This window comes from Alligator mississippiensis, chromosome 1 (assembly GCF_030867095.1).
Source record: "Alligator mississippiensis isolate rAllMis1 chromosome 1, rAllMis1, whole genome shotgun sequence".
Classification (NCBI taxonomy): domain Eukaryota; kingdom Metazoa; phylum Chordata; order Crocodylia; family Alligatoridae; genus Alligator; species Alligator mississippiensis.
Genome location: NC_081824.1, coordinates 117,028,872 through 117,051,290, shown reverse-complemented (window position 1 = coordinate 117,051,290; position 22,419 = coordinate 117,028,872). Strand labels below are relative to the sequence as shown.

General features: G+C 42.1%; 2 long non-coding RNA genes across 5 annotated transcripts in view; one reads left to right on the top strand and one right to left on the bottom strand.

The window, feature by feature from the left end:
- The window catches only part of LOC132243464 (uncharacterized), a 144,756-nt gene that overhangs the window by 116,261 nt on the left and 6,076 nt on the right, over positions 1-22,419 (top strand). For 2 of the 4 annotated variants that reach the window (XR_009455050.1, XR_009455051.1), the window contains 2 exons: positions 6,703-6,806; positions 6,879-6,987. This is a non-coding gene — a long non-coding RNA (uncharacterized LOC132243464). The other 2 variants (XR_009455052.1, XR_009455049.1) reach the window with 2 other exon arrangements.
- LOC109281162 (uncharacterized) lies at positions 517-22,414 on the bottom strand. The gene is made up of 2 exons (XR_002087726.2): positions 22,250-22,414; positions 517-4,886 (listed from the first exon to the last, which is right to left on the bottom strand). It is a non-coding gene; the product is annotated as an uncharacterized LOC109281162 (long non-coding RNA).

Sequence of the window (22,419 nt, the reverse complement as noted above, 5' to 3'; positions counted from 1 at the left end):
CATGGGGCAGGGCAACTGTCAAGGGGCAGGGCTACCCGTGTAGCCTGCGAAAGCTCACCAAACCTTGTTAAGTAGCCCTCCATCCAAAATAATTGCCTGCCCCTGGCTTAAACCCTGACAGCCCTGCTCTCGGCATGGAGTTTCTGTGTTGATTTCAGGGAGATCAGCGCGCCCCAGGGAAGCTGCTTCCCCTGGTCTTTCTGGTCTTGCTGAAACAGACATGGTGGTGGGCCCGTTCTTTGCTCAGCAGAAGCAACAAATGGGGTTTCTTCCTAATCCTGACCCTGTTCACAAAGCCTCTAGTTGCAAGTCACTGCTGTGAAGGTGAAGGACAGTCAGAGCAGGTTTTCTACCTTACTATGTGTAACCCTTCTCCTGGGCACCAGTCAGCAGTGAAATGTGCCCGGTGAAAGGTTCACATTTCAGGATACCTCATAAATTATACCAATATATTAAGCCCCACCCAAAATCTGGGAACACTAAATTTGCTGGGGTATCCCGTATAAACAAGGAGTATAAGCACAAACAACCACGTTTATTATGGAGAATAAAACAAAACATAGAAAACATTAAATATAATTTTAAAACACTACTAACTACAAAGCAAAGTATATAGGTGGCACCTTCTTTGGGGGACTTCATGCATACCTAAGCAGTCTGGGTACCAGTTTGGGCTCCCCAATAGGTAGTTCTGGGTGCCTGAACCCCCATACCTTCCCTTCAGTAATGGGCTGGAAAGGGAGGGACACATCGGAGAGTCCCACGAGCTGCTTCTTGGGTTCACTGCTCTGTGAGGAGCTGCTTGAGAGCATGGGTCCTTCTGCATTTCAGGGGACTTTGTTGCTCTTGGAGGAGTGGTAGATTACTGATCTTTGCTCCCACAGAGAGGTTGTGTGTTGGGGGGCAGAAGGGGGGAGTGATTGCAGCTCCAGTCAGCATGTATGCACCCCAAAACCTCTGAACTGGATTATATGGCCTGCTGAAATGAAACTGCAGGACAAACTTGAAAAGGAGCCAAGTTGATTAATGGCTACAGCTGACCCAACCACACTACTTGACTAGAGAGATGAACCATCAAAAGAAACAAAGGGGAAAGCCAGGCCTGAACTGCAGGTAGTTTGGGTCCACAGCTCCACTGGGAGCAGAAAGCTGCAAACCTCAACCCCAGCCCAAACATGGTAGAATTAGAAACTTTCAGGTTTCAACCCTGTTTAAAACTGCTAGGCCTAATTCCTGGCCAGTCAGCCCAAGGAACCAATACTCTTTTCCCTAGTATGAATTCCTTAAAATGTCAAAAGAAAAAGGGGAAGAAAAGGAGGACAGGGGAGTTCCCAGGCACTGGGGCAATTCTCTCTCTCTCTCCTTCCTCTACTTTTTTGCTATCTGCAAATTCTTTCTTCCTTGGAAAAGACTTCACACTTCAGCAGCCCCTAGCAGCTTCTCCTCCTCCCCAAACCAACCCATCCACCTTATATCCCTCTGCATGACTTCAGCTTGGCCTTGTCCAGTCAGGGAATGACACACTCCAGTCTTTCTCCCAACCAATCTGCCTGAAGAATCCCCTGCTTCTTCTGGCCAATGAAGCCTGAGGGTTTTACATATTTTGCCCAAATACAGGCCCCAGCTTGCCATGTGTTGAGCACATAGCCAGAAGAACAGAAATCATCTTGACCGACCACACACACAAACGCGTGCGCACACGCACGCGCATGCACAAACACACACACACACACACACACGTGTGGGTGTTACATGTGTGACTGCTCCACTAACCTGAACAACACTAAGCCGATTAGCATTTGTTCAGCTTACAGCATAAGGTCTAACGAGGCTCTTTGAATGAACTAGTCATGACAGTAAGGGTCCACCTGGGAGTGTCTGTGAAATCAGGACCATAATATTATCAGTAACATCTCTGCTACACGAATGGAAGTTAATGTCAAATAATATACCAGGATGAGGTATTATGATGTAATTTACTGCAGCTATGAACTGCAACCTGTAGCTGAGAAGGATTTACCATCAGGATGGAACAGGTGCTTGCTCCATACATTCCTTCCTTTTGGATGCTCTGTTTGGGGGCAGGGGAGTCTTAAATTGTGTAAAGCAGGGGCTGGCAATGTATGGCTTGTAGGCTGGCTCTGGCCCACAGAGCCCAAGGGCTTTGCTTGTGCTTGTGCCTGTGCCAGGGCTAAGCAGCAAGGAGCCACACTGGGGCTGGACAACTTCCAGCTGTGCTCTTGCTGCTGCTGCTTTTCAGCGTCCCTCTCATGTCTCCCAACAGCAGTGCAGAAGTAGCTGCAGCATGAACACAGCTTCTAGCTGCTTGGCCTTCGTGCAGCTCTCTACTAGCTGGAAGCTGTACTCATGTTCCACCTGAGGAGTAGGGAGCTGAGTAAGTGATGATGGGTTAGAGTTGGGTGGTTCTGGCCCATGGCCAGCCACTGATATAAAGAGTTTCTACTGATAGTAAGTGACATGCTGAACAGACATAATCCTCTTGCCCTCTTGCCTGTTTCTCCCTTCTCAACCAGTGCTCAGCAATACTCATTTAGACGATGCTGACTGGTTCTGTTCCCTTGGGAAGCATGCATGCTGGACATCTTGTACTATCACAGATCACCTCTGGTTGAACTTCCTGCTGCTGAGGCCTTGTAATACCAGTGGGGATGAATTCAGAGCTGTGTTATATTTATTTCTATCACATCTATAGCTATCTGATCTTGTTTTTACAATCTTATTTATGTCAAAGCATTAAATAAAATTGATTACAGCTGCATTTACCAAGGTCACAAATTGCTCTACCCAAACCAAAGATATCACTCTTTTTACTGAGAAAAATTGTGGTTCCCTGCATCAACCCTAAGGTTTGGCAGAGGGGACTCTGCTGGGGTCAGGAAGAAGGATTACTGCTTCTTAGCTGAGGAGCACCATTAGACCTATTTTGGCTACAACCACTACTACAAACCTAACATTTCATCAAGCTGGGCTACTGCTGGGCCTGACAATTCATATTTTGATTGTCCTGCCTTCAGGCCCCCACATGTACAGAGGTACATGGACACCTTTGGAGATTGTGGGTCTGGTACCTGGGACTGGGACATCTCTCCCTGTGTGCAGCAGAACCACAGCTACTTTCCCATATGGTCATGGAAGTAGGGGGCGACTTTCTCTATACCATTCCATAAAGGGAGCACTGGAGAGAATCCAGAACTAATGCATAGATGGAAGATGATGATGTGGGTAGGGGTTTTATTCTCATGAATGAATTATGCAGGTATTCCCAAACAGACAGCTATCAAAACCCTCTTGTGCTTCATATCATCATAGATAGTTTTGTCACCTATCTAAGAATGAACAAACTTTCCAGTTATCCTTCCTCTGTTTGCTTGCCCCTTTCAAGAATAAAAATCAGGTATTTGCCTTGGATCTGAGTGCATTCATGCGAAAGATCACTGGTTCTCAACCTTGTTAGATTCAAGGCACCCCATGGAAAATGCCAGCTCTTAGCTTAGCTTTCACTTGTTTTTTGACTCTGGTAGAATGATAGAGCTATTCTTCTGTTGCAAAGAACTCTGAAGAACCACGCAAGTCAGACTATTTTTGACACTATGGATACTTTTTTGAAATCTTTTGGTATATCTTGTGACTCCTGTGTAGGTTTTTTGCACACTGAACAGTGCTCATATTGTACACTGCCCTTAAAAGGATGTCACAGGATTCCAGGGTGCCATGGCACCCTGGTTGAGAATCACTGATTTGATGCATACTTTAAAGTTTTCCAAATGTAACATCTGTTGGGTTTTTTTCCCAGAGGAAACACGGCTTACTGGATATCCTGCCAGTGTCCCATTTGAATGGACTCCAATGCAAAATGAGTACAAAAAATTATTTTTGTGACTGCGTGCCATTTGTTTATTTTTGATGCACCAGGATCAGCTGGATCCATTTTAGGCAACTCATAATTGTCAGTGATCAATCTGAAGTTCTGCCGGGACATATTCTTATTGGAGCATCCTGGCCAGATGCACAAAACAAAACAAGATGTGACCAGATGCCACTTGCCTCTTTGTAATTGTATAGGGAAGGAGGAACGGCAATACTTCTGTTCCAAAACACATGTTCAATGAGCCAACCACAATTGCTGGCTCATCTAAGGCTGCTTCTTAAAGAACTGGGACATGAAGAAGCAAGCATTACTATTCTGATAGTGAGCTAGAGGTGGTAGGTAGAGTGCAGTTAGGCTGTGAAGACCCCCAAGAGTAAAAACAATCAGTGTACACTTGGTACGATAGAGAAGGGGTAGTGAGAAGAGGGGTGAAAGGCTCAAAGTGATGGGTGTAGAACCACACTTAGAACTGAGGTGAGAATGGATGACTACAGCTGTATTTGAGGTGAGTGGGGCCAAAAGGATTAAGAGCAAAGTAAAAAAAAGTGACAATAACGGTGAGATGATGATAGTCCGAGGGAGGCTTCTGTGTGGATGCACGGAAAGGTTATATCTTTGACAAAGTTCAAGGCAGAGATGTGTTGAGGAAATCTGCTTAACTCTCTCCCCTATAAATAAGTTTGCCTTGTTCTAATATGGCCAAAGCCACTATGCAAATATGAATAGAAAATGGAAGTTGAAGCAGCTATTGGATCTCCCGCAGCTGAGATGCTAGCATTCAGCACTGACTCCTTTTCACTAATTGCTGCTGGATGTTGACAAAGATGCTGTGGCTAGCTATTTCCAGCCTGCCAGCCAACTGTTATGTTGCCCAGTAGAGCAAACAGCCTGCAAGTGCAGTTCATTGTAGTCATAGCAGGTGTCTTCAGGTTCCTTCCTTCCTACTCCCAGATGTGTATCAGTTGCAGACATCACATGGATTAACCATTTTGTGCACCTGGAAATATTAAAAACTAAAATCAATTTAGGATTAAAAAAAACATCCGATGTGTCTGTGGGCTAATGACTCTGATAACTGACTGGAAATTAAAATAACTTTTCACATATTCTTACCTTGGCAGTCTTCAAACTCATTAGGTTTTTTTAGGCATCATTCGCTTATTTATCCTGTTTTCCATATTTTTGTTTACCTTGTTTTCCATCTGGCCATCTTTATTCATTGTAATTCATCTCAACTGAACATTGAACTTCTGTGCCTGTGCTAGGGATACTGATGTATATTAACGTTTTGGAATAATTCTTTAAAATGGAATTTCTTTGTTCATATCCATTTTTAACATGGTTAGACTATTCAGAATGTTTTAACTTTCTTTGTGATTCTTTTGCCGGTGGTGCTAAAGTAGGAAAGCCTATACAAAATACTGGACAGATTTTCTTTTGAAATAGAATAGGCAACTCAATGTGTGGCATGTAAGGTTAATGCAAAATGAGGAGAAATCCTAAAATGTGGTTGACAAAAGGCCTCGTCTTCAATATAAAGGCAAGGGCTTGTAGAATAAGTGGTCCTATTTCACTAAATTCCCTGGAAACCAGGGAAGCTGATTGCTTACCAGGGCTGATTTTGACCCTGGATGGGCCAGTATATACATTTACATTGTGATCGAGCAGCTGGGCAAAGCTTGAATTCTTAGATTCATAATACTCTGAATGCTTTAACTGCAGAACTCTAATCACTTTGGGCCATCTGGCTATACCTTAAAAAGGAACATATTGATTTTAGAAGAATAACATCTTCTTCTCTAAGGTTTAATGTTCATGAGGGCTGGTTGGAAAGTGGGAAATGTTTTCCTGCAAAATATTTCAAGCAAAATGAAAAACCCAATAAAAACATTCAAAATTTGATTTCAAGTGAAACTAAAATGAAAATCTGTCGTTGAATATAGTAAAAATAAAAATTTCCATTTATAATCATTCTTTCAAAAGGAGAATTGTGAATAATACATTTTTGTATAATTTGGGAAGGTTTTTTTATTTTAATTTTTGCATAGAAGTTGTTAACTGGCTATACTGTTTGTTTTTTATATGGATACAAATCATATTACACTGCTACTATTCATCTGTAGCCTGATTTTGTATATATTATAAAACAGTTTTTGCAAAGTATAAGTCCATTAAAAATTAGGAGTGTTATATAATGGCTCCATGAATTGTACTACATGCAATTAAAGTAGTTGCTAACTTCTGAAGTTCTACTGAACTCAGTGAAACACTATACATTAGCATCAGAGGCATGTTTGTTAGAACACAGTTCAGTGAAAATGTCTATGAACAGTAGTTTCATTTTTTGCTAGAGGTCTAGATGATTCTGAATTCTGACACGCTGAAAATCTGGAAAAATGCCTGTGGGCTTCCTGTCAATTTACACAAGAGAGACAGGATCAGAATGTGGTTCCTGATGAATGAAAAGGAGAATTTTTTGAGATTTCCAGGTTGACAAGAAAAGGAAGTTACCACAAGAAATGCATAAATGTAGAAGAATGTAGAAATAATATATGTAAAAAGATTTTTTTTAAAACGACATTGCCTGAACAAGCAGGGTATTTCACAATGTCAACATGTCATATTCTAATTTATTTTTTGTGGAGTTTTTTTTCATAAAAGACAATACTTGCGCTAAGTCCTGTATCCAGAACCAAAGGAAGCTATGACATCAATATATTTCAAATAACAGATCCTAAATTGAGACAAGATGTATTGTAAATTATACAGGTAATCACTTTTGCAAACCACTTCTCTTATTTCTTTTACTCTAGCTGACAAAGTATAGGAAGTATGAGTTGGAGGTAATGATTAAACAACATAAGAGAAGTTTGGAAGGTCTGTCTGAGTAGAGAGCTCTTCTATGGATACTTAGGGGGTGAGTATACTGCACTCACTGATATTGAAGCAAAAACACTAATTGGTATTCTCAGTATTGAAATCCAAATAGTTCACTAGAGGTGTCTATTCTGTTTTCCTGATCACCGAACCAGAAAAACCAACAGCATGATGAGAAGTGTAGCGAACTATGGATGACAGCTGAACATGGACTCCAACCAGTAAGTGCTCTTTTTTCTGGAACATCAGTACTGAGAACTCCATTGAGAGAATTTCTGGCACTGTGAATAGGAACCTCCCCCTTCCCCAGGATTTCAGCCTGCTGCAATTTCATTCAAACCTCTCTAACCTTTCACATCTTTTTCAGCCATCAAATATTTTAGCTTTCGTAATGAATTTTTTTGATCTATAGCAGAGTACTTTTATAGAACTGTGTATGATTTTACAGAGTATTTAGATTTTTAGCTATCAATTTTTGAAGTTGACTTTCCAGTTGATACTATTGCCAGTAATGAAAGAAATGCACTAAGATCAGAGTTCAACTGACTTATGCAATCAACCAGAAGTCTGGAATCTTAACTACAATTTATCCAAACTATTCAGATTTCTTGACTATGCAAAATTAGCCAGGGAATTATGATTAGAAGTCCTCATGAAATTTCTGATTATCTCCTAATTTTGTGTACTATGATAATACTTTAACAGGTGACAGCAAAACAAAATTAAATAATAGTTTTACTCAGAAGATCCTGAATTCTGTAGAACAAGGTTATCAAACTTACTTGGCCACTGGGGCCAGATCTGTAATGTGGACTCCTTGGGGCTGGATCTGGACCTGCAAGCAGTGGCAAGGCAAGTGGTAATGAGGTGAGCAGTGTCCAGGAGCTACTGGGGTTAATTCAGCTGACACAGCCCCAACAGGGCTCTGTACTCCAGATTTCAGCAGCAGGCCCTTCCCCTGAATTTCTAGCCACTCGAGGTGCCCTGCCAGCCAGGTGTCATGACTCCATGTCCTTGGGCTGTATGTTTGACATCCCTGCTATAAAAAGGTTTATTTTATTTTCAATGTGCAACTTCATTAAAACTTCCCAAAGATACTTCAACCCTTAATATATTTTCTGGTATTTCCAATTTCCAGTATAATACATTGTTTTTGAAAAGGCAGAATGAAGAAAAAAGATTTTGCCAGACTTATCACTGCATAGAGCAGGGACAGAGCCTAATCCTTAAATGACTCATCCTATCTTTCCTGCACAACAAAAGCTGAATCTCTAGCTGCTGCTGAAGACTGGTTTCCAATGGTGGATCTGTGATTTTGAAAACAACAAAAGTGTCTGAGCTAAAGAAATAAAAAGGCTGTGAAACGGAGAGACCAGGAACAGCTAGAAGACAGCATTTATTTTATAAAAAGATTGACTTGATTAGTGGAACATCCAGACCATTATAAAGGAGAGATAATTGTTAATACCTATGGAGTGTCAACTCTATTAAGTCAACTGACTCCTCAGTTGCTTGAACAGTAATAGCACAGCTGCTGTACTGTGGAGCAGGAATCAAACCAGGTGTTAGCAATACTGGGAGGAAATTCCCCACTTAATACATGCATCCCAATTTTGGGGGGCTATTTTTTTGGGAAAAGTGCATGTTGTATATATAGTATAATGTACCAAGCTGGGTATTAAACAAATCTGTAAACACTCCAGAGAAAATCAGCCTAGACTTCCATGTTCCAAATCTTAATCCTGGCAACCCATACCAATGAGCATGAAGTGTTTGAGGCTAAGCAGGTGTACAAGCCATAATCCATAGTTCTTGCTGAGAAGGGATAATTTCACACTGTTTCAAGACTTCTTCTTGAGTATCTAAACCATGGTTGTCTAACTTCTAAGCCCCCAGGTACCATGCTATGGGGGCTGCAACAATCAAGGCACAGGCCAAAGGGCCACACAGACACTCCTTGCCACAAAGCCTCCACCCCTGCAGAAAATGGCAGCTGGAGAAAGAGGGGGAGGAACCCAGAGAATCTGGCTGCTTTTGCAGCCAGAGCGATGCAGTGAGTGACTTCTGGGCTCCTGACCAGATGCCACAACTTAACTCCTGACAGATCTCATGTGTCCTGTGGGCCCACCAGTTGGACATCCCTGATGTAGAGCATGGGATATAAAAGGGGAAAGGCTGTTAATGGAGGATGTGTCCTTGAATGGACAGGAGCTTAACTGACCAGGCAGAGGTATTTATCCACACACTGCCCTTTCACTTTATAGGTTTGAGTAATTTTTGAAGCCACTCATTAAAGAATTAATCCAAAACTCACTGAAATTCATGGAAAGACTTTCACTGATCTCAATGGTGTTTGGATCAGCTCCAAATTTAGGATTTGGTTCTCTTGCCCTTCCTGTCTTGCTGGTTACTTTTTAGCATGTGTTTTGTAAGTGTAACACTTGGCACCTTCATTTGTAGAGTCAGGCTCCAAATCTTTCATTTTTCTGATGCCATTCAAAGTTCTTTCTTGGGTACAGTGGAACTCATTTGACTGAAAAAAACCCAGTTTCATGAAACTTTCTGCACTTTAAGAAAACCTTCACTACTCTAAAGAGCTTGAGATTTCACAGTGCTAGTTTTGCCCTATTGCACATGCAATATTTGCTAGTTTTACATGCTGCAAGCCTCTTGTCAAGAGCAATACTATAATTATGGTGAAGCATCACATTGTGGTAGGCTTGTCACAATTTGCTGTTCAGCATACAGATGCACCTTTCTTCTGACGGCACATTTGTAATATAAAATGATTTAATTAAAAAGTGGACAACATTTGTCAGCAGATGCAATTTTTCAGTACAATGGGATAGGCTTTCATATAAAATCAATATAATACAACACTTGGCATGTGAATTTTTTCCCCTGGGATGCTTGCTGCCTTATTTGACATGAACTCAGAGAGGTTTAGTAGAGGTTGGGTTTGAATTTTGAGCTAAGATTTGGGTTAATTACGTTTCTACTTTCTTTCAATTTGAATTTATAAACCATTTTCCATTTTTCCCAATTGCATCTTGGACCAATGGTTTTCAAACTTCCTAAGGTCACAGAACCGTTTCATAACACTTCTTGTGCCACAGAACTGCCACCCCTATCCTAAAGACTGACATGGAGCCTGGAAATGGTGGTGCACCACCCCCTGGCCCTCTTCATTATCACCCCCAATCTCTTTGCAGAGCCCCCAGTGACCGAATGCAGAATCCAGGGTTCCACAGGACACGGTTTGAAAGCTATTGCCTGGATCATATATTCCAGACCTCACAGCCCCAACTAGACAAATTAACATCTTGAGAATTACAGCATAGAACAAGTTATCTGAATTTGAAGAAAATCAGCTTCTTCTAAGATGACAAACCTAACTCATATTGTCAATTGTGACTCAGAAGGGTTATTCTCACTGCTCTTAGATTTCAAAGCTTCTATTGGCTCCAGTGACTGTGGAAATATAGATTTCTCCTTAAAATTAATTTAGGGTTTGCTGGTCAGACTAGTGAGATTATAGCAAACCACTGTTGATTAAATGGTATAGGATCAAGCCTCTGGGGCCACATCCAGACGAGCATGGCTGTGTGGTATGTAGCACTGCAGACACATCTGCAGTGTCACAAACTGCACATTCAACTGTTTTCTGTGCTGCAAGGAGCACCATAGGGGTGGGGGTTTGACCCCTGGATACCTACCCCCTTGGGGTAACCTGCTGTGTGCCAGAGGGCATGTGGCGCAAGCATTCTCCAGGGACAACTAGCTTTGTCACAAGGTGTGCTGCTGCTAGTTGTCCCTGGGGAAACAAAAGTCCACGCTCACGTGGACACAGCCTGGTGCATCAATATCTTGTACCAGCTGGCTAGATGCTGGTTAAATGGAGCTTGAGTTGTAATGGAAAGCCATAGATGCCATACCTAATTTGGCTAACAGCAGTATAACAAAGATTAACATTGTGCATAGAGAACTGCTGAATTAATATCAGCTTTTCAGACAGGAAATCATGACATATAGTATGCCTTCTAGTTTTACATAACTTACATTTTCAACATCCTGAACTGGACATGTTATCGCTTTCCTCACCCCACTCACTGCTTGGCTGGGTGCTAATGAGAAATGGCCTCCCAGCCAGTGCTAATCATTGAATCTTTGTTATTTAGTAACTAGTTTTATGTCACAGGAATTCTCAAGCAAAGTGAAAATACGTTTATGAACCTAATGTTCTTTGAAGTCCTTTCCTGTCTGTCACATGCCATTATGCACTGCTGGGTGTCTGAATATCTGGGACAAAAGGTCAGGCCTCATAATATTAAAAAAAATGGACAATATTGTTTTCCAGTCATGAAAAAGTGTTCATGGAACAAAAGGAGAAAGGGATTATAGAGAAAGGTGGGGGGGCACGGGGCATGTTTGTTATTAAGCATATTGCAGTATAGTCACGGCACCTTGCTCTTTAAGGTGTCTCTCTCTAGGTCCAAATTCTGTCCTCAGAAAATGCTAGAAAATAAAAGAAAATATATATTTGGTGTCGTAAGAAAAATAACACAACCCCCTTATAAGGTTTATATGTTAGTATTAAAATACAGAATCTTTGCTGAAGTTATAAATAGAGGCAGGTGATGGGGAAACACTTCTGAGCATGCCTAGTTGTCATCTGCTAAAATGTTAAAGGTGTAATGAAATACCACCCTTTCTGGTGTTATAATAGAAGGTTTCCTTTCCTTTGATCTGATTCCTAGGTATGCTAGTTGGACAGTTTGAAAATAGGAGATTTTACATGCCTTATGTAACAAGAACTAGTTAAAATGTTTCAGTCATTTTTTGTGGGTGAGACCAAATGCCTTTATCAAAATTAACCTTTTTCCTGCCAAAAATGTCCATCTTGAAATTAGTTTTTCTCTGAATATTTTTCAAATCGTCAACATGAAACAAAAGCAGATTTATGTATTTCAATATACTGATTTGGAATATTTTTGTTTTTTTATTTAATGTTATTTTACTTCAATTTTTGGAAGCCTACTTTTAATTTTTTTTTAAATTTGTGGATTTGCTATTTCCAGGCAAATCCAGGATTTGGCAAAGGGGGTGCAGGACCAGCCATCCTCACTACAGGGGTGGCTGTATCCCTGCTCCCAGCCTCCTCTTCTCCCAACCAGTAGGGACGTTCCCCACCATGGCAGCCTCTCGGGATTTTTTAAAAGTCCTTAAAGCACATAAGAATCCCCACCTTTCCCTCTGCACTTAGAGGCACAGCCCTTTCCCTCCCCTTCAGTCTCTCACCCCTGTTGCTGTGCTTTCCCCATAGCCCCAAGGGTGGAGCATCTTCAGATCTGGGTTGTGTGGAACAGTGACAGTGGTAGCAGCTGAAATGGGTTCCCCCACTCAGCCTTGTCCCCTGGGAGCAGGAGTGGGAAAGGGGAACTGCCCTGTCCATCAGGTCTCCTGCTGTCACTGTTCCCAGATGATCCCACCCCCCACACAGTCTGGCTGAAGCAGGCAGGAGCAGCTTTGAAGCTTCTCCCCTGAACCCAACACCACAGGGAAAGCAACAGGAGCAGGTGGGGGAGAGGGGAAAGGGGAGGGAAGGGGACATGCCTCTGAGCGCAGAAGGGAAGGAGGAGGGTTCTTACATGCTTTGGGCAGCTTAAAAATGCTCTTGGACTAGATCCAACCTGAAAATGGGGGTGCAGCCATGCCGCTGCTCTATGGTGGATCCATCACTGCCCCTACACCCATCTTTTCCCCCTGTTTATTTGCCATTTCCCCCTCCCTACTGACAAAGGAAGCAGACAGCAATGGAAAATGCATGCATGTTGGGAAAAAAAACCCACAACTTCTCCTGTTTTCCAAATGTATATAGATTAACAAATTAAATGAAAAAGTTACGCTAATTCATCTCATTAAGCACAGAAAAGAGAAGCCACACAAAAAGCAGGGGTTCCTATAGTACTGTTTACTCACCCTGACCTTTCTAGGATATTGCTAATTGCCACTCACTCTCTCAAAGTATCTCAAGATAAGACATCTATGTGTGCCATGTGAGTGCTGCAAGAATCTTTGGTGTCTACAGATGTATTTTAATATTGATTTTGCCTCTAGGGCCAGATCCTAGGCCTCACTTTGGCAAAAGCCATCATATCACTTCATGTGCCAAACATTTCCCCTGATATAAGGTTGCAGTGTTGGAGGTCTCTTTATCTAAGCAACCATTTTCCTGGATAGGTCCCAGAACAGCTTCTTAGCACCCTGAGAAAAACTGGTGTGAGTTAAGTGTTCAATACAGGATCACATTGAAGCCTTCATTATAGCAAAGGGCAAGTACATAGGCTTGTTACAGTCTTGTAATAAGATTGCCCAACACTTCCCACTACAAGACTTTGTTTTCAGTTGTTTTCACCTTTGCCCATGGGAGCCAGCTGTGTCAGGAGTAGCCTCGAGATTTGGGAACCCATGTAGCAATAAACATGTCCAGGTTGAGCATCTAGACAGCCTTGAAACTGGGCAGCATGGGGAGCCAATTGCTATAGGAGCTGGGAGGTGGTCTGGAAGCCTTTCAAGATCTGGCTCTTGGAAGCTGTAGGAGTCTCAGCTTCATGGCAGCATGGCAGACAAGCTTTCAGAAAGCCCACTGACTAGAAACTCTAGGAGCCTCAGATCTGTGGCAGCATGATGAGAGAGCTGCCATGTTTCCAGATGCCTGAAAGCCCTGGGAGTATTTTTGAAAGAAAATATATTTGAAAAAAAATTTTTTTTAAATAACACCTAAGCAGAATTTCTATTTTTCAGGAAATTTATTTTCTGCTTTATGTTTTGAATTAAAACATTCCGCTCCCTATAAAATATTGGAATTCTACAGGAAATGGAAATTTGAAGTCTTGATAAACTCTGTTAATTCCCCACCTTTCTGCTTCTACAGACAAACAGTTGGGATTTTATGGAACTTTCCTCACTGCTTAGCTTTTATTCATCCCAATGAAGATCCATCATGGGCAAGGAGTGGGACAAAGGTGTTGTAGAAAAAATAGCAAGGTATCCTGTAACTAAAGAGCGTATTGTAATACACATGGACAGGGGGCTGGATAAAGGTGGTACATGCCACCTTAATTTTGGCATTTCTTAACTTTTATGTGCTTGATTTAGCAAATTTAAAAATATTCTTTTAACAGTTGTTCTTTTGTGCTTAACATCCAATATAGAAGGTGATATTATTCTTCAGAAGATATTTAAATACAATAACACTTTATGTGCAACATCTTTGGATCCACCAGAATATGTTCTTCCTTTAATCATGAGTGTAAGGCTTCCAAAATGTATAAAAAAGATAGGTATGTTCATCAGGACCATGTAACGTTACTGTTGCAGCTGCATTTATCTGGGGGTGACTATTGTGTTTACTTAGGGAGTATATTAATTATTTATGTTATTGTAAATCTTTAATTACTGAGATACGGTGTCTGCGTCTTTTATTCCAAAAATAAGCTTGTACTTACTCTTGCTCTTTATATACATACATAAATACATACATAAATGTGTGTGTATATATATGTATAAATATATATATATACACACACACATACCACATACATACATATATATTTGTAAACATATAATATATACAAATTAATTATACATATAAATATATAGAATTCATAAATTCTATATATCAGTAAATGAATTCTATGTGTGTGAGTGTGTGTGTGTGTGTGTGTGTATGTGTATGTGTGTATAATTCAATTATTTCTTGGGCTTGTATTAAATATATCCCCAAGAAGTAAATGAAATAAAAGTTAGTAATCATTTGAGCAGGTATACTTACATTTGAAGTACTGGTGCATCTGTATAGTGTAAAGGTTAAATGCAAGTGTATGTTTAATATTTCTATGAGTGCCCATGCTGCATTGTGTGTGTGCTGGGTGTGATAAAGCTGTTTATTTTGAATTATAATTATATAGCTTTTATATGGAGAGCTATGTGTAAGAATGCGATTTATTGTTTGTCTTCTGGTTATTTCAGATGCTTTTCTCATCTCCCTCTGGCCCCGGTACAAATTAGCATAAGTATGTGAATAGTCTCTGACTTCAGTTTGACTACTCATGCACTTACAGTTAAGCATGTGATTAAGTACTCAAATGAATATATAGATATTGATGGATTTTTCCTGTTATATTTAATATATGATGTGGGGTTATCACATCAATAACAGCAAATGTTAATTGATAGTCCCAGATTCTCTAAAATTCTAATGGTTCCAAGCCCTGTTTTCACCTTATTGCTCTCCTGGGTTTGTGTTTAAAGATAAACTTCTAGATCTTAAGATTGTTTCTCTCAAGTTACCAAAAAATCCCTTTGTAGCTCAGCCTATCTGTCTCACTAAACTCTCATTCCTATAAGCAGTGACAATGGACTGGGCAGTTGCCTCAGTAGGTGATTCCTCAAATGCATTTGCAGTTACTGTTCCCACATCCACCTCAAACAGGGAACTTTGATCTACTGAGAACTCTCAATTTGAAGCCAGTGCTTTGAGACACAGAAGTTGGGGAGTTCTTGGCAGCTGCGCAGCTATTAAATGTTAGCCTTCTCCCTCTGAGATAAGGAGAGAGGAGAAGGTGTTGGATCCATCCCTCTCCTAATTTTGTCTGTGGGGAAGAGGAGAGCAGAACTATATGCAAGGATGAGAGGAATTTGATAGTTGGGGAACACTGGGTATGTCTACATGTGAATTTATGCAGGCCTAAACTTAATATGCCTTAGCCTAAAGTTAATTAAGGCTATTTAGGTGCATGTCTACGCATGGATGCCCTAAGGTGCCTTAATCTGGCTTCCTGGGCAGCCTGCCCTCATCAGCACCCTGGACAGCCCCCAGAAATCCATGGCGGCATAGCCCAGCGGTGCAGATCAGTGCCGGCCAAGGAGGTGGAAGCCTCCAGTTCCCCTGGACATGGTCGGCCCAGCCTTGGCCCTGGTTCTAACCCCCTTGCAATGTTCCTGCCTCCCCAGGATGGGATGACAGTGGGTGAGAGCTTAGCCCACAGGGCCTCACACTGCTGCTGGGTACTGGCAGGAAGATGTGGTGAGTGCTGTTCCGCAAGGCACAGACGGTGGAGCTGAAGTGCTGGTTCGAGCAGCATTGGTCCCTGCTGGTATGTGGGAAGTCAGCAGAGTGGGCAGGAGGTGCAAGGGCTCCTGTCAAAACACAAGGCACAGGCCCTACTGTGACTCCCTGCAGAGGAAGGGGGCAATGCAGCACAGACAGGGACTTTGGTAGCAGCTCCCCCATGTCTTTCCCTTGGGGTGGGTTTGCTCACTGAGCAATGCAGCCCTGCAGGTGTGGGATGGCTCACTGCCCACCCAGGATTCAGGCACCCTTATCAACCCACGCTCCCACCTGGGACAGCAGAAGGCAGGCTGGGACTGCATCTGCCCCCAGCACCTGGCACGGCTTTCCCTGTGTGGCTCAGTCCAGGCAGGCTGGGTGCAGCAATGGGTGGAGGCTCCGCCTTGGATTGAGTTGCAGAGATTAATGACCAGTGAGACTATTCTAGTCATACATCAGAAGCTTTATTGGGATATGCTATTATTTACAATAATAATTATAATGCTCACATAGCCTTGGAGTTGAGGGAAGTTGGATTCATCAGAATTCATGATGGTTGAAGTTGTTCAGTGGAGTATCAAGTGATCTGATTCCTTGTGGCTATACAACTTTTTTATACTTCTGGCTACGTGATGTTAGTCACATACACCATTTCATATTTGGTTAACCTAACTCTGCATCCAATTAGTGCCCACTTCCTTGTCTTCTTTAGGTCACTAACTCTGTCCAGTGACCCAATATTGCAAATGCCAGCCCTGCCCAACAACCCAATACTTGCTCAACTTAGTTATGTGTGCTTGCGCCATCATGGCATTACTTTGGCCAAACAGGGCTTGCCAGAACCACAAAGTAACAATGTTTTGTTTGTAAAAGTTTGTATTTTTGAGTGTGTTGATTTCTAACAAAATGCCAAACCATTCCTAGGCTTGGTCTTGAAAATTTTGTAAGACTCTCCTTTGAGTAGAGAATCTTTTTAAGTGTCTGTCTCAGGCTTACTAACTGACCCTTGTGATTTAAAAAAAAAGTTTCAGTACATCTCAGACTTCACTTATGGGATCTTTAATGGCTCTGTTTGATTTTAAAATGCTTCAGAATTGCCTGGATTTCATTGTTGTTTGTGAATTGAGGCACTAGAATCACTGAATAGATAGGGTTCTCTTCTAGAAGTCATGTGAAGGAAAACTGTCATTGCATAATCAAAAGCTCTCCTAGCTGACACTGAGCAGTTTTCTATTTCTGTGGGAGAAGAGAAATATTATGACAACATCTACAGTGAACCTGTAACATTTTGCATGACAAAGAATGAGAGACTCTATAGGATGAGGTATTACCAAGGAAGAAATTTCAGCTTTCTAATTTTCTAAATTACTCCTTTATCTTCAGTCTCTGGCTAGGGACAGACATTCAGAACTCCTGAGCTTGAATTGATTCAGTCTTTGCAGGTTAGTCTAACCTGCATAGATTGAACTGATTTGCAAGTGAATAGACATTCACTTTTGATTTTGGAAATGTAGGCACATGCCTGCAGTGGCTCAGGTTAGAAGCCGGGGGGTGCTAGAGGGATCCCTCCCTTCTCTTCCTCAGCAGCCACAAGGCTGGAGGGAAGCTGCCCTGGGGGGCATGGCCAGGCCTCTGGCAGACTGTTAATTATGATTGGGGAGGGGTTTAAACCTCCACCGTAGCCTGTAGAGACCCAGCCAGGGTGTGCCTGGAAGGGGGAGGGGGGTGGAAACAGCCCTTTGGAGGCTTGTCCCTGAGGCCAGACGCTGGCCCAGGTTGTGCCTCAGGTGAAGGGAGTGGCAGGAGCAGTGCTGTGCAGTGTGGCAGGAGCAGGAGCTACACCTGGATGTGAGGGGAGCAGAACAGCTCTTCTGGGCCCAGCCAGTGTTGTAGCTTCCCCCTGTCTCTGGCAGCTCCTCCTCCTCCCACTCCTGCCACTGCTGCACCACTCTGGGTGGGAGGGGGGAAGCTTTAGCCCAGTGACTTCTGCCCAGTGCCTGGAGATCTGGCTCCAGCTGCCTTCCAACTGCTTCACCCACCCGGCGTGATGAGCATCCCCTGTGGGTGGGCAGAGTGCTTGGAAGGCAACTGAGAACTGGAAGCTGGAAGCACTGGGCTGAAGCTTTTCCCCCTCCTGACCTACCCCCTTCCACTAGGGTGGCCATCATAGAGGACAGTCTGGTTGTCCTCTGTCCTCTATTGATACAAAACCCGATGCCTTTATGTCCTCTATTTTTCTCTTTCAAGATAATTTCTCTTTTCTCTTGAAAGAGAAAAATAGAGGACATAAGGGCTTTGGGTTTCATCTTAATAGAAGACAGAAGACAGAGTAGTAGAAAACTGGAATGTCCTCTATAATGGCCATCCAACCTGCCACCCAGAGTGGTGCAGCAGGGGCAGGAGGAGGAGGAGGAGGAGCCACCAGAGGCAGGAAGACGCCGTGCATTGACTGGACCCAACAGGGCTGTGCTGCTCCCCTCACCTCCAGCTGTAGCTCCTGCCATGCTGTGTAGTGCCATTCCTGGTGTTGGAAGCTTGAGCCTGGTGGCTTCTGCCCAGTGCATGGAGCTCTGGCTGCAGCTAGTAGATACCTTCCACCCTCTCTGCCCACCTGCAGGGGCTGCTCATCACACTGGGCAGGCAGAGCAGATGGAAGGCATCCGGGAGCTGGAGCCAGAGCTCCATGCACTGGGCAGAAACCACAGGGCAAAAGCTTCCTGCCCGCCCACCCAGAGTGGTGTGGCAGGGGTGGCAGTGGCAGCTGGAGGTAAAGGAAGCAGAACAGCCCCACCGGTTCTGGCCAGTGTGCAGCTTGTGGTGCAGCTGCAGCCACCAATGTTGCACAGGACAGGGGGTGCAGTGGTGGCTGCCAGACTCTGGGCCCACCAGTGCCTCCATCCTGCTGCCCAGCCAGTCCCACCCATGCCTCTAGGCCCAGCTGTCACAGAGCCGCAGCCAGCTGGGAAGGGCCCTGCCCCTGAATCTGGGCCAGCCCTGCTGGGCCCTTCCCTCCCAGCTGCAGCTTCATGACAGCACTGCCTAGCCTGGGCATGGGGAGCAATCAGGCTGCATAGCTCCCATGGCCCCAACCTGAGCCGCAGTCCACTGGGAAGGGCCTGGTGCCCATGGCCCAGCCTGAGCTGGCCCCTCTGTGTCTGCCCTCAGCAGAGCCCACAAGCTGGCCTGGCTCAGCTTCACAGCCCTAACCATGGGTGAGGCAAGCGGATGGTGGGGCTATGCTGGCCGACTCTGGCCATGCCCCTCCCCCCTCCCCCGCTGCCTCTTGAGCTGTAAGGGGGGAATGCTTGACAGGGGCTGCTACAGATCAGTCAGGCATCCCCTGTGGAAGGGGGAGAATAAACCCCTTCCCTGTCCCTTTTGGTTCAAGGGGCCATGCCAGGCCTGCATCAAGCCATGCCTACACCCCTGCTCCAGCTAGAGAGCAGAGGAGTGGGGCCAGCCCTGCTGTCTGGAGCAGACAGCCCAGCCCAGTCCAGGGCTGCAGAGCATGCTGGGGTGCTGGGGGACTCTGGTTTAACTTGAACCAGGAAGGGGTCTGGGACACAAGTTCCATAAACTTGTTTGACCCAGATCAGTTAAGTCTGATACTACATTCAACCAGGTTTACCTTAAACCAGTTTTGGCCATTTTGAAACTGGTTGATGTGTACTGAATTTATGTTCTGTTACAGATTTAAACCAGTTTCTTATTACTTAAACTGGTTTATGTGTAACTTCTGAACCTAGCTTGTAGGTCTTTAGTGCTTTTGTTAGGCTGTTCGCCATTGCTGATACTGCAAATGTCACTTCTGGAAATATGAAAAAAAACATAGCTTTGTCAAGACATTGAAAAAGAAACCCTCATATACTTATATGGAAATTTTCAAGGGACATACTAATTAGATCTGTTATATATGTTTATGTAGCTTTTATCAACCTTACCCCTAAGTATTGATTACTACTCAGCTCTTGTGTTTGCTTCATTTTTCCAAAGTGAAAAAAAAGAGTGTAGGAAAGGCTATAGGAATTAACAGGTTGGCCTCACCATTTCCATATTTTGTAAAGCACATACCAGTAGCTTTTACTGATGCTTTAACTTTGCTTTAATTTTCTGAGTACTATTATTCACCACCCAAAATTACCAGTATTATGAGTAATGATTCATTTTGAAATGATTAATTAGATCTGTGATAAGGTATTTAGAAACTGGGAAATTCTTATAGTCCAGTATATAGATTTTTTAAAAAAAATGAATGGAATTTGAATTTAGTTAAACTGGGTAAAAATGACTCTCAAATGACTTAGTAGGTATTTAATCTTTCTTCATTATTTCTATATCAGTATTTTCCCATTTATAAGTCTAAAGAAGATTTTTCTAGCTGCAAGTGCTTGCAACCTTTACCTTGAAAAACAAGTTGAATTCTCATTGTGTCTTTCATGTATCATCACAAGAAAGAAAATTTAACAGTCAGAAAGAACTTAACTGAGAGATTTGTTGATCGTGCACAAAGCAGAGTAGAATCCAATTTCAGGTGCATCAGTTCTGTAATGACTAGTATAGCAAAGACTTGGTTTCCTAATAAATGAACAGATAAGACTCAAGCACACAGGTAGCTACTGATTGCACTGTCACTCTCCCAGAGGTCTAGCTGAGTATTCATGAACTTCCATGAAAGAGAGGAAATCAGTTCTGTTACCCTAGTGGTCAAACCTGCATTTGATACGAAGACCCACCCATGGATGCTTAATAATGCAATTTTAACTTTGACTTAAACTTTTTCTCTTCCTGATCACCACTCATACCCTGAAAAGTTTTCAGGGCCCTTTCTTTCTGATTTTAGATGGCCCACCTTTTTCAAAGGCATGTCCTTTCTGCTACCAGGCCCATTTTGTTTAGATTGACTCCATCACTGTTATTTTCATATTTGGCTCCCTTTGCATTTGTAGACTTGTGGGGATAACAGAATTAGGTTCAATTGTATGATCTAGCAATATAGCCTATTATAGTTCAAGGAATAATAAATGTAACTATTTTATCATGCTGCAAGAAGAAATCAGCCCTATTCATTTTTAAAATGTGTTTTGTTGAAATGTGAGTAAATTTTCCTTGGGAGATAAAGCAACATTTCTCCAAAATGTGTTTAAAACAGCCAGGAAATATATCAGACTTTAGAAAATGTTGTTAAATGGATCTCAGTTTATCTTATGCTTAGTCTTCCTTGTATAATTAGCACTGAGCTAATATAGAAAAAGAATTATGCACAGGTGTTTGGAAACTTTGTTGAACACTGGGAAGGTACTAAAAAGTGAAAGTGTTGATATCTTAAATCTGAATCTGTTTGCATTTTTAGTGGCTGCTTGGTTTTAATTCCAAGGCACAGGGTTGGCAGGGATAATGATAACCTGAGGTCATCAAAACTATAATATTTAGATTAGAGGGAAGGGTTTTTATGGAATGTGAAAACCAGTTATGCTCTGCATTTTGGCAGGATGGTTTAGGGTATCTCCTTAAGAAAAATTAACCTAGCAAGAGCATAGTCCTTTTATTTCTCTGTGATTCTAGCTCAGCTGAAAGGAGTAAGATGTCAAGAGGCTGAGCTCGTCCTTTATGTAAAGCCGATATTGTTGTGCATATGCGCTGCACAAAAAGGACCCCTGAGTTTGACTTGTGGTGAATGTTTTGAAAACGCTCATTTGCTTTGGTATGTGATCGTTGTATAATAACACATCATCCCAAGCAATGGGTTAAAACATTGCATAATACTATTACACTTGCTCCTTAGCACAAGAGAGAATAAAAATAGTTTTAAATAGGTTCCTAAAAATATCCCAAAGCATTTTTCAAATGAAAGTATTGAATTATGTGAAGGCAACCAGAGTAGTTATGCACCCAGTAACAATTAATACATGATTATCAGTGTCAGTATCTCTGTTTTCTTTGTTAGCCATGATATCAAGGTGATTTTCTGAAAAGTCTGTGTCAATTTACATAGTGAATTATTTGAAGTAATTTTACACACCACTGTATCATTTCAGATGTGTTCAAAACATGATAATAATATGTAATACTGTGATGTTAATACATTATACTATTGACTGTTTTGGTTACTCTAGTTCTTTTTTGATGTTTTCTTGTTTAATTATATTATAATAAAAATGTATATATATTTAACAGCTCTGCATAAAAGAGTTAATAGCATTTAAACCATAGATCTTGGAGCAAAATAAAGTAAATATAAGATAAATAGGAATTTAAAGATCAATATAGCTCAATAAAATAAATAAACATTTTAAACAAGCAAAACAAATAATATTGTCTCAGTCTTAAATTACAATTTTTAGGATAACTGGACTAGAAAAGGTAGAGAATACCTTATTTCATTGTGATCATAAAAGCCTTTCTTTCACATAGTTCTTTGTGACTTTTCGACAGCCCATATCATCAAAATAGCTTTACTATAGTAAGTATTGTGGTTTCTGAACGAGTAGGGAAAAAGACTTCTGAGCCAGAAATGGAGTTAACCATTTATTTCTCTGTGACA